This window comes from Anabrus simplex, chromosome X (genome assembly GCF_040414725.1).
Source record: "Anabrus simplex isolate iqAnaSimp1 chromosome X, ASM4041472v1, whole genome shotgun sequence".
NCBI classification, from domain to species: Eukaryota; Metazoa; Arthropoda; class Insecta; order Orthoptera; family Tettigoniidae; genus Anabrus; species Anabrus simplex.
The window spans coordinates 71111410-71124283 of NC_090279.1; the positions used below are offsets into that span (position 1 = coordinate 71111410).

The 12874-nt window shown below is 37.4% G+C and overlaps 1 long non-coding RNA gene across 1 annotated transcript in view; it reads right to left on the bottom strand.

Annotated features, from left to right (window-relative positions):
* The window catches only part of LOC137503112 (uncharacterized), a 30584-nt gene extending 19420 nt beyond the window's left edge, over positions 1-11164 (bottom strand). The window contains exons 1-2 of the long non-coding RNA XR_011019056.1: positions 11038-11164; positions 9067-9162 (exon numbers count right to left, since the gene is read on the bottom strand). This is a non-coding gene — a long non-coding RNA (uncharacterized lncRNA). The remainder of the gene's footprint in view (positions 1-9066; positions 9163-11037) is intronic.
* Between the last annotated feature and the right edge of the window lie 1710 nt (positions 11165-12874).

Sequence of the window (12874 nt, forward strand, 5' to 3'; positions counted from 1 at the left end):
GGGCAATGCCACGAGGAGGGCGTACTAGATCCATGCTAATTTCCTCGATTGCTTCCGAAACGTCCGTTGGTTTTGCATGGATATACAATTGTACGTTGCCAGCAAAAATGTGACATTTACAATGAGTCAGCTGTTTAGCTAAGTCATTGATATAGACAGAAAGTGGCAAGGGAGCTAGGGTTGGCCCTTGTGTTACACCTGTTTTTACATATTGCCACGAAGAAAAGGTACCCTGATTGACGATACTTTGGTGACGTTCGCGTAAATAGGCTCCCATCCATTTCAGAGTACTGTAGGAGAACCCTAGGCGATAAAGTTTGGATAGGAGCAACTCATGGTCTACAGAGCAAAATGCTTTGCTGAAGTCCAACAATACTAGAATTGTCAGCTTTTGCTCATCAGTAGCCTCATCACTCACGCTTAGTAAGGTAGTACATGTACTGTGATTTCGTCGGAAAGCTGACTAGTGTGGGTCTAGTATGTCGTGGTCGTTGAGATAATTCGTGATTTGATTATGCACAATGTGTTCGAGTCCTTTGGCTGTTATAGACAGTATATTAATAGGTCTGTAGTCACTGTTTAGTCTAGGAGATTTTGTTTTTTGTAAAGGATGTACCAGGGTCATTTTACAGACAGTTGGAAATACACTGTTTTGAAGGAAGAAGTTGTATATGAATGTCAATACTGGAATAATGGTGTCGATAATTTTCTTTATCATTATAATGCATATGTTGTCCACCCGTGTGGATTTAGTTTTAATTTGCAAGAAAAGCGCTTTCACTTGCAGAGGTGAGACATAACTACAATAAAATTTGTCTCTGCCTATGCGTAGTGGGTTGTAATTCGCACTCAAAAGATTTTCTTTTGCTTCTTCGTTTAACTGAACATAGGAAGACATTAAGTGATTATTGAATTCATCAACAGAAAACTCCAAATCGTCTACCATGTTCGGTTTATTTAGTCCGAATTGTCGGATTGACTTCCATAAGGTACCGGGTCTTACGTGAGGTTTTATAAGGTCATGGGCGTACGATAGTCGAGCGTTTCTTACTGTATCAGCCGTTTTAATACATAGTCATTTGTAGTAAAGTTTTCCTCTGTCGGGTAATGTTTATATTTCCTATGAGCTGCATCCCGCTTGGCCATCATTACTTCTAATATTTTTTATCCACGGAGGAGTCTTTTAAAGATGCGTGCTGTTCATAGAGGGGCATGTTTGTAAAAAATGTGAAACATCATGTTATTGAAAGGGTTGACCATGTTGTCAATGTTAGTTGTATGAGTTATCTCCTGCCACAGCATCGAAATAGCGTCTTTCAATAATTTTTCGATGTCAATATGGCTATAGTCTCTGTAAGTCACATATTTAGGTTTATGTTTGGGGTATTGCAGTGCGTAAGACATAAAGATAATGTCATGGGCTGACAGTCCGGGAGGAGATATCTGGCCATGATGTAATACTCTGTCAGGGTTGTTCGTTACTATTGCGTTCAGTAGTGTGTGTGAAGTTTTAGTGTGGTGAGTGGGAGAAAGTAGGAGGATCGCCATACCGCATGCCAGAAACATGTTCAATAGGTGGGTGGTTTTGGAAGGATCTGAATCTACAAGGTTTGTATTGAAGTCTCCCATCATTATAACATGTTTGTACATAGGTTCTGTTAAGATCTGTCTCTAAGTCATTCAGACGGTGAGCTTTAGGTGGCTTGTATACAGCACCTACTAAGCATTTCACAGTAGAGACCTGTATCTCTATGAACATGTACTCAGATTTTTGCTCATACGGTTGAGGAGACTGACAGATAATTTGAGGTATCAAGCACAAAGAGACAAAGCAGAGACCCCACCTCTCCCTTTGCCAAGTCTCTCATTCCTCAGAAGGCAGTAGCCAGGTAATTCCAGATTCTTAGCCTGCTGTTTGACTTTGAACCAACTTTCACTGCATAAGATTATATCAAAGGACAGTAGTATGAAAATAGCTTTTAGTTCATGTATACGAGCTTGAGAAACTAAACTCTTTGCATTAAGGTGACATGTGAAGTGCGCTTTTATGTCTATTTAGGGCTGACTGGAGTATGTGCGTTGCAGCTTCAAGGAGTGGGGATTGGGTCAATGGACTAGCAGGTAGACAGGTTGAAGGAATGGATTGGGAAGGGGAAGTGTGACAAGGGAATGTATTGCTATGGTCATAGGGAATACGGCTGTGGTATGCATTGCCAATTAGTAAAATAAAATTAACTAGAACACAGCATGCGACTATATCCTATGAATGGTCAGCAATTAACATATTTTAGATAGTGAAATTGTCCGTAGTAGTAATAATATTAATAATAATAATAATAATGTGCAACAGCAGATTAGGCATACAGAATACACAAGTAGGAGCTTATTGTACATAGTGTTGGTGTGAGATCTATGTGGACGTAATATGGAGGCCTAACTTAAGTTAGAACCAGTTAGGAAAATTAATGAAAAGGGTAAGTAGATGGACAGGTGGTAGGATCAGAAGGGAGATAAGCAAATATATATTTAGATAAATAGATAAATAAATACAGTAAATGGATAGAAAAGTAGAGAGCTAGATACATAGATAAAGCTACTTGAAAAAACTAGGTTCTCAGCTGTGACTTATGTTGAAAGATGGGAGTGGACTCACATTGCCAAGTGATAAGGCAGCACTGCAACAGAAGCTTATGCCATAGGAAGTTCCATTAACTGGCACACTCATAATTTCATCTCGTCAGCATTTTTGATTACGATGTCTCCTGAGTAAGTCAAAGTGTTTGTACAACAAAATGCTGAATTGCCATTTTCAAGATGGACATTCTGATAGCCATTAGATTTTCATGGATTTTTGTGGATGAGCCTTTCAGTTTCCTTTTCCTAGTGAAGATATCCAGACATGAGCGATAGGACAACAATTTCACTAGGATAGGTCTCATTTTCCTTGGTGATCGAGGTCCTGCTCCGTGACACCTATCAATGCCATTAAGTCTAACATCTACACCTACTGCTTTGCACACGTTCAGCACTGGTTCATCACAGCTTTCGTTCGAACATTCATGGATGCCGAAAATTCTTACATTACTTCTGCTGTATTGCTCAAATGAATCACACTTAGCATCCCTATCCTTCTTCAGTTTGTGGATTTCTGTCTCCTTCTTATCAAGTTTTTTAGGTAACTCTGAAAGTGTTCTGATATTAAATTTTAAACTTTTTTCAAGTTCTTTTATGACCACTTCTGTTATGCAGGTCAAAATGGCCTGCACAATTTTTTCAAGGAAGCTGTCCGAATTAATGAAGTCGTCCACACACACTTCATGAGGCAGCGTATGTTGGCAGCACTGGTAGTGGCTGGGCTTCCAACTCCATTGTTTCTGTGGGCCATTTTCTTTACAATGAAAATTTGGAACAAAAAGAAGATCAATACCGACAAAACATGTGGGTATATACAAATGTAACATTTCTGCAAGTTTTTATCACTTCCACTGCTGTATAACACCTTCAAATCACTTGATTACCGTGGAGCCTCATTCACTCACGTCCGTCACCAAAAATTTCAACAGATAGGTTAGAAACTATACATGGTGTGGCCTGAACGGTGTCCTGATTCATTATACATTTACACAAGGTTTACCTACATCAGTACGTTTAATAATTGTAATAATAATAATAATAATTATAATAATAATAATAATAATAATAATAATAATAATAATAATAATGAGCACTAGAATGAGTATTAAGTTTCAGTGAATTTCACACTTTCCTGCATTCTTGTTGTTGTTGATGCTTGTTGTTTTAAGCGGCCTAACATCGAAGGTCATCGGCCCATTTCCTGCATTCAGTCAGTGTTTTTTGTCAGTATATACATTTTACGAGGTAGTGACTATCGCACATGTCATTTCAAAGCAAACAAACAGTCATCCGTTGGGTTGTGGTATTTTGTCTATACGCAAATTTTGTTGTGGAAGCAATGTATTTAAGCGATTAGAAAATTGAGAACGCAATGTAGGCCTTGCCATTCCCCAACAACACAGAATATACAATAGTAAGCAGATCAAAACATTGAAAATTCGATCGATCAGTCGATCAATCATAGTCGCTACTGCTTGCTATAGCCTATCCATATAGCTACTGATGCTATTGGTTACTTCACATTCAAGATCACACTTGTTTTCTTTAATGTTTATTCAGATTTATTTACAATTTATTCCTGGCATAAAAGACATACCCAAGATTAATGTTATAAAAATTTAAACATGTGCCTCTATTAATGGATAAATGTGGTATGACCATTTCATCTGGTAGAAGAACGAATTTTGAGACTTTTTTCTGAATTCCCTGTTATTTCCTGGATTTCCTGCTATTTATTGAATTCCCTGACATTCCCCGGTTTCCCGTATGGGCGAAACTCTGTTAAACCTGTATTTGGATGGTGAGGCCAGTCTTCATTTTTTTTTTGTAGAATTGAAAAGATGTTCATGAATGTGTGTTAATGTGTATGTCATTACTAGCTGATGTGATAACCTCCTCCTGTCTTATTAGTCAAATGGGGACGCTCATGCTTGAAGTTGGCTACAGCTTCAATGTTGAAATCCACTATTGAGGGATGTGTGGTAAAGAATCTGTAACAAGAGGAGGGTAGGAAGATATTCAAGATTAGGAAATAAGGGTTAAATTTGACAAAAAACGCTGTGTATACATTTACTTACCCCCTCGACCTTTCTGGTGTTAACTAGTTGCCTTTGCAGCATCAGAACAAATGACACTTGCACATCTTGTATTGTATCTGTATGGCATTTAGGGAACGGAGTGTGGCGGAGGAGAGGAGATGGGCGGAGCATTGAGCTTATGCAGTGTTGGCTGTAGGCTGAACATTTACACTGATAATGGCAAAACTTCTTCGGAGCAGCTAAAGAAATCAAAGCTTTCTCGCAAAACAACCCTCAGAAAACCAACTCTTCACACAACTGCAGGCATAAGACTGACATGGCATTTCATCCCTCCTGCAGCAACACACTTTGGTGGAATCTGGGAAGCATCTGTCAAGAGTCTGATATATCACCTCAGAAGAGTGATGGATTCTTATCGCTTCACCAACAAAGAATGGACCACTCTCATAACACATACATCCTTTCACCAAACACCTTTTAGACGTGCCTTAATTGTGTAAATTGGAATTTGTGAATTTAGACATATATTAATTGTGCAAATTGTCATTTGTGAAATTACAACAAGTCTCCTCATATTTATAACACACGTTCCTCTATGTAACACTTTGAGTAGAGTGATCAGGATCGTGATTTTTATCCCTTAGGAATGAGATCATGGCTGATGATGCCCATGCAATGGGCAAAACATGTCTCCTTAAATTAGTATGACAAGATCAAAATCTTAATATTAAGAACCCAACGTGTACGGAATACATGGATTTCAATAAACTTTTGTAACATTGTTGAATTAATGTACATTTTAATACGGACCAGTCATGAGATTTGTGACATATAATTATCTGAGATTGTTGTAAACAACCCACGGAGTGAAATTAAAGTTCACTGTTTGTATCGGAGATGAACCCTGTATACAAATGTTAGACTAATGTTGTGTAGGAAACTATCAACTCATATAAAGACTATACATCCAATCGTACATAAGGAAGGCCATCTTCTTGTCGGTGGAAGACTGCACAATACTCCAATACTAGTGGACTGGAAGAATTAGAAATTCTGCTTCATCTCACAAATATAATTATGATGGCAGAACACCATCTACTTCATAATGGCACTCAACACACTGAGAGAAAAGTCTAGGATCTCATCAGCAAAGGGGACTGAAAGAAGCCACACTCATACACATCTCAAGTATTCTAAGTTGAATGCAGATAACTCAGAACAATTAATGCAAAATACACAAAAGGTGCCTCTAACCCTGACATACCCATTTGTTATAACTAGCATAGAGTATGCCTGCCCAATTCTAGTAGAAAATCATGTGAAATCGAACAAGACCAGACCGCCTATCTACCAAGGCTGTCTAAATAGACATGATACCTGATCTCACCACAACAACATTTCTCTCCGCACTTTATCGACTTAGTTCTCATAGAGGACAACTCCTGAATATTTACAGCAATAATGGAACAAACTTCTTTGGAGCAGCTACAGAAATCAAGGCCTTTCTACAAAACAACCCTCAGAAAACCTACTTTTCACACAACTGCAGGCATGGGACTCAAGTGGCATTTCATCCCTTCTGCAGCACCACACTGGTGGAATCTGGGAAGCAGTTGTCAAGAGTCTGATATATCAGCTCAGATGAGAGATGGGTTCTTATCGCTCAACCAACAAAGAAGGGACCATTATTACAACACATACTCACATCCCCTCACCAAAGCTAAATGTTGACCTTTTGACACTTCCTACCTAACAACATCCTATTTCCTTATAGGAGAGCCAATTACTTCACTTTCTAATCATGATTATACAACCTTGCCCACAAGGCTATACTTTCAGTAGCTAACTCAGAACTCCCAGAAGAGATGTTGAAATGAATATCTCAATAAATGGGCAATGAAATATCCCATAGCAACATAGTCAAACTGAAAGAAGATGACACGAATGCTATGAAATGGGCGATGACAGTGATCTAATGTGTATCCTGGTAATACCAATATAAATGGTCCGTTATTGGACATTTGGACGGACCATTTATACTGGTATTATAAATTTACTCATTCGGAACAAATGTTTGAGGTTACCTATGGGAATCAACAATCAACATATCCTGGTAATGACGAATTCATTCACATAACGAAAGTTCAGGTGAGTAACGGTGAACTTACTAGCCCTATTCACAAACACTATCCCTTACGAACTACGAAACATAAAGGCAAGATAACTCTTGAATCGCTTATCTATTCCTTGCATGTTGAAGTAATATTGTTCCGGGATTATCTGTGGAACGCAGAAAGGTGAAAAAAGGTGTCGGCTTTGAATGGGTCTATCTACGATATCAAAGATTAATTTAAACATTAAAATAAAGGTTATATTTCTTTTCAGATCTCAAACTTAACAAAAAATTTTACTAGGTGAAGGAACAAAATATCAGATACAAAATAGCAAACAAAAATAGAAACGCAAGGGTTGGAAATCACAAGTTTTGAGCTTCCAGCTCCAATTTACAAGTTTACAACTTCACAAATGCTGTGTTTGTTTAGATAACGAGAGATATCTCCCAAGACACAGTTCAAGAGCACCTTGCTCCAAAGGTTACACGTTCAGCCTTCCGAAGGCCCCCTCAATATTACACCTATATCACGAAAGTTTACATGCTCTTTAAATTCAACCAAGGAGGCTATGCTCAAACCTCAAAATTTCTTGCCTCTTAAGGCACAACGTACAATTTACAATTCCTTTACACAGGGGTATCTATTACCCATACTACTGGGCCTTTGTGGAAAAGAAGAACAGGATAAAATACTGGCCCAAACTCAAAATGTATGGAGCCGTACACTTGCGCTCCTTTAAAACCAAGATTTAATACCCTACTTGGGCTTGTGGCCCGATGATGCAGAGGCTAGGGAATCCCACACTACTGAGGTGAATAGAAAAAGAAGTTAATGAGTGATTTACAGGAGGAAAAAAAGTTACAAAATCGTAGTCACCTCAAGATAAATTGAAGGATAATTCGAGATGGTAAAGAATTCTCTATTCACCGATTTACAGTTTAGGTCTGTATGAAATTTTACATTAGCAGAAAGAAAGTTTACGTTATAGAAAACAGATGATTACATAGTTAAATATAAGAACCTACCCCTCGGGTGAGTTTGCGGAAATAGATACAGAGATAGAAAACTGGTGGCTTTTACCTGGGCTGATGTACTTCCTGCCGAACAATTAGGCACACCACCTCCTCTATTAACACACACTTTCAGAAATTTGACGAGTTTAGACGAGGTAACTAGAAAAAGCCGCGGCATTTATACCCGAGGCAAGGGTCTGAGAAGGCATCGGACTAAATCCGACCACACCCTCTCAATTAATTGGATACTCAAGTAGATACAAGAAGCTTATGATTGGCCAAAAAATAAATACAGAAAATTTGTGATTGGCCAGACTCCAAAGCTGGCAGGATGAGAAGGAAGTGTTGCAAACCATGAACTATCAAAATACATGAAAGTCAATTTAGATGAGAAAACTTATAAACACAAGACTTCTTTAAATCGTTAATTATTACACCTTGCACCAGAGTGCATGACTTCAGTTTTTTGTACGGACATCTATGGAGAAAAGTTCACACTTCTAGATGTACACCAAAACAAAACAAAGAAATCCAGTCAGTTTAAGTAACTTTAAAATAAAATATTACTCAGTTATTCAGTAGTGACATCTTCTGATTACTACTTTATGCATTAGCAGTTTCAAGTTTTGTTCAATAGATAGTGTTCCTTAAGGCACTTCTATTAAATGTGCGGGGTTGAGGTGTACTTCCTGGTACAAATATTATAAGTCAAAATGGACTGGTAACACCACAGACCACATTAGGGAGAATAACAATATTTTTCACTTCCCAAGAGATGGCTGCAATGTGTGTGGTATACAAGCGAATGCTGACAGTAAACAAGCATATAACCTACCACTTGTATGAACAAATTATCTAGAAATCAATAATTAATATAATCAATAAAATAACAAAGTTGTTTCATTTGGAATCAACTAGTAAAATATCCTGTTACAGTAACAAAACAATGTGTCTTCTAGCTACTTTGTGTTCAAAACTATTTACAAATTCAAAAGTATTAGTAGGAATGATACCAGATCCTAAATAACAAGGAATAGAGGTCTTTGGAATAATCCTAACTGCTGCACAAATAACACAAGATTGTGGAACAACTTGAAGGAAAAGTGAAAACTAGGTAAATAAACAGTCAATCTCATAAAAAAGTATATTTTCTGTAGGACTATCAATCATGTGCCCTGAAATGAAGGATCAAACCCTGGTATCTGTTGAGCAATTTTCTACCCATTTCCATTACCTGATGATGGCTTATCAAATTATGTACATTACCTCACGAGAGTTTTCCTGCGATGACCCTGGCTCTGTTAACTCTGATTTAACTTCTTCTTTCAGAGCTATCACTTCTGATATGCGTTCAAAATTTTCCTGTGGAAAATAAGATATATTAGGTATGCTCATAACACACATCTACAAATTCTGTCACTAACAAATGAGTATGTTAATTCATTGATTTCCAGTATTACAGTTACTTTCAGAATTTCACTGATGTTTAAGGATGATTTCTACCAGCAGAGAACTGTTATAACCAAAGGCTGTACTGAGAATGGTGTTACTATTCTTGCCCACTCCTTATGACAGAAAGGATGAGATGGAGAACAAAATATAAAATGCAAAATATTTTCTAGCCATATCAGAAGATATAATACCAGGGATGGAATTGGGGCCATCTCACACAGAATTTGGAAGGAAGCAGCGATAGGCATAAACACTAAATTGTATGAACTGTTTTCATATGTACAATCATATCAATCAAATCATAAAAGTTGTGTGAACTAATTAGAAGCGTTACAACTGTTCTAAATAATTTTTTGTTCTCAGCATACAGTTTGTTTATAGACAGATTAAAATACCTTGAAATAATGGAATCAAATTCTCTACTCTGGTTTTGCTAAGATCACAGGGGCTACATAAACCATTAAGGCAGTTCTGTTTCAAACAGCATATATCAATGCTTCCAAGTTTAAAATGAAAAAAAATAAACATGAATGAAGCAGACTTATCACAGTCATATACCAGCAAAATATGTGATGTAGCCCAAAGGAAAAGCAACTAGAAATGAAATATTTTACTTCTATAAGCATGTTATGTAGTGTTCTGTGAGGAGCTGAGGGGATGAGAACACCGTCAGTGGAGAATCAGCAGTGTTGGAGTGTATATCTGCAGTTTCAGAAGATCCCTTATGATCTACAACAAAACATTTAAATTTTTCACTTGGATTCATAAAACCTTGTCAACAGTAAAGGGGGGAAGGGACTGTGAATAAAAGCTCATGTTTTAATATAAGTTAACCTACTACTAAAAGTGAATTAAAGTATCAAGTTCTACAATATACCAACTTAACACATTCAATATAGAAGAGAACAGTAGCTGAACTAAGGAATGGATGAAAAGGATGAACAAAAAGGACAGGGAAATAATGAAAAAGAGGAAAGAAAAACTCTGTTTAATGTGCCTTAAGAGCCTTAAGAAATTCTTCTCAGAAATCCTGCATTCTAGAGCCCTTAGACATGGTTCTCTATATAACATAGGCTGACCTGCATTTGAGGAATAAAATGAGCTAATCACTACTCAGCCTTTTTGAATGAATTCAACGCCTGAGCAAAATACTTATTTTGAGATAAGTATATTCAGATTTTGAGCTATTTTATCCCTCACATGTCATAGGCAAATCTGCTCTTTCTTCAACACACATAATATCTTCCAGCACATTGTGGATGTGAGGGTAACCCAGAATAATCACACCTGTGTTGACTTTTTGTTTAGCAGACTGGCGTATTGTCTCAAAAACACTAACGAATGATTTGTGATTTAACTTCTTCTACACTAATTATGGTAGGAGTAATCATTTTTAACATGTGGTGCTAATGGTGGTGCAGTACTGTTGGAGAATATTAGTTTTAAAATCAGTACAATGGGCCAACCATCCTCTATTATAATCGGAGGGGGAAAATAGAAGAGGTGCATTCCCTACAGGAAAGTTATTTAGATACTGACAGTAAAAAGTACAGACTAATCCAACCACAACCTTAAGTTCCTAAGAGTTGGCAGCTTTGTGTAGCACGTTGTGGTGTATTCCAAGACAAAGAAACAGAACAGAGTCGTACTATGCTTAGATGTCCATGCAGCAAATGGTGACTGCTGGTGTTAATACTGGGGAAGCACATAGTAAATTATACTTCTGTCAAACTTATTGAACTGCTAAGAGTAAGTTTCTATAATGTTATCTGGAATGAGACTTACAAGTGATGCATTTGTTGTTCCTTCAAGCCCGGCTGGTTCCTCTTTGATCTTTATTTCCAGGTCCATTTCGTACTGCAACTGAAGTAGAAGGTACTGGGATCGTTGATTACTTCCAATGACCTTACACTGAAACATAAGCCAGAAAAATATATTACCTTGTTGATGTCATTGCTACTTATGTTGTTTGTCAACAGACTAAGCAACAAGCTTGTAATTTTACATGATCATCATATTATGATCATAATGAAGAACTCAAAATTTGATATGCCTGTTGATATTGTGGTCATAGCTAAGGACCTCAAGTTTTTTATGACTGATACTTCGATCATAGCTAAAGGCGTCTAGTTTTACATGACTTCTAAAACAGTGATCACTTAAATAGGAAATATAAGTTAACATATCTGTCAATATCAAGATCATAGTCAAAGGACCCCTAGTATTATATGACACCATATATCATACAGTTTTATATGGAACTGAAAACGCAACAAGATGACCTTTCTTATTAAAAATCCAATGCGCATCGCTTGTGATCGAAATGCACAAAACTTCTTGAAAATTCAGTGACTATTCCATTTGCATATCACTCTGATCACCTGGGTCCATATCTTGAAATCTTCCTACAATTTATGAAAACCTATAACTTGTTTTCCGGTCATTGACCAGGTCAGGGATGGAATGAATGAAGAAGATAAAGGCTATTAGTATGATAGGGTCGCCACTCCCAAAGTGATTTATTAATGACTGATAGTTGCTATGAAATGAGAATGGAGTGTGTTGCTGGAATGAAAGATGACAGGGAAAACCAGAGTACCCGGAAAAAACCTGTCCCGCCTCCGATTTGTCCGGCACAAATCTCACATGGAGTGACCGGGATTTGAACCACGGTATCCAGCGGTGAGAGGCCGACGCGCTGCCGTCTGAGCCACGGAGACTCCCTTCCTACAATTTATATCCTTTGCAATTAGCTTCAAAACTAACTCAACAAGATGACAACTCTTTGAGATTTGTTCTATCAAAATTTTCCTTCTCAGGATCAAATTCTCTCAAAACATTTTCCCCTCATCCAGCTGATTCACTATTTCTTTATTTGAGACATTTTCTATCAATCTGATAATCAAGAACTTCTGATATCATGGCCATTCAAAGGATTCAACTCTGTGTTTTCGGCACCAGTTATTATCCGTGTTTCACTTCCATATGGTGTCGTACTCCATATTCAGTGTAAACATAATTTAAAAATTTTTCAATCTGTGAACCTAACGAACGTGATGGAGAACAGATGGAAATTTAGGCTGGATTCAGTGATGATATTTATCAATATTTACAAGGCATGTGTTAGTGTACCATGGCACGTGATCTCCGATGCATTGATAGAAAAAGGGCAGGGAGAGGAGAACCAATTATAAAAGCCACGAAAGACAAGTGAGTAAGTATATGAATACTACGATGGGACAAACTATCTGGTTCAAAGTAGAAACAGGACTTCAAAAAGGATGTGTTTTATCCCCTCCAATCTTCACTACAGTCATGGAAGAAATCCACAAAAGTATACAAACAATGGGAACCAAGAAGGCATCTCTGCAGATGACACAGTAATATGCGGAGAAGATGAAATGGAAGCACAAGAACAAGACACTGTATGGAATTAGGAGATAGAGGAATATAGAATGAAAATAAGTATGGAAAAGTGTATGATAGTAGTGGTGTCGAGAGGTAATAGAGAAGGAAGTGGGAATATTGAAGTAAATGGAAGACCATTAGAAGTTGTGGAAAAAGCTTCAAGTATTTTGGGAGAATAATTGCAGAAGATGGGAAAATAAATTAAGAAATTGGA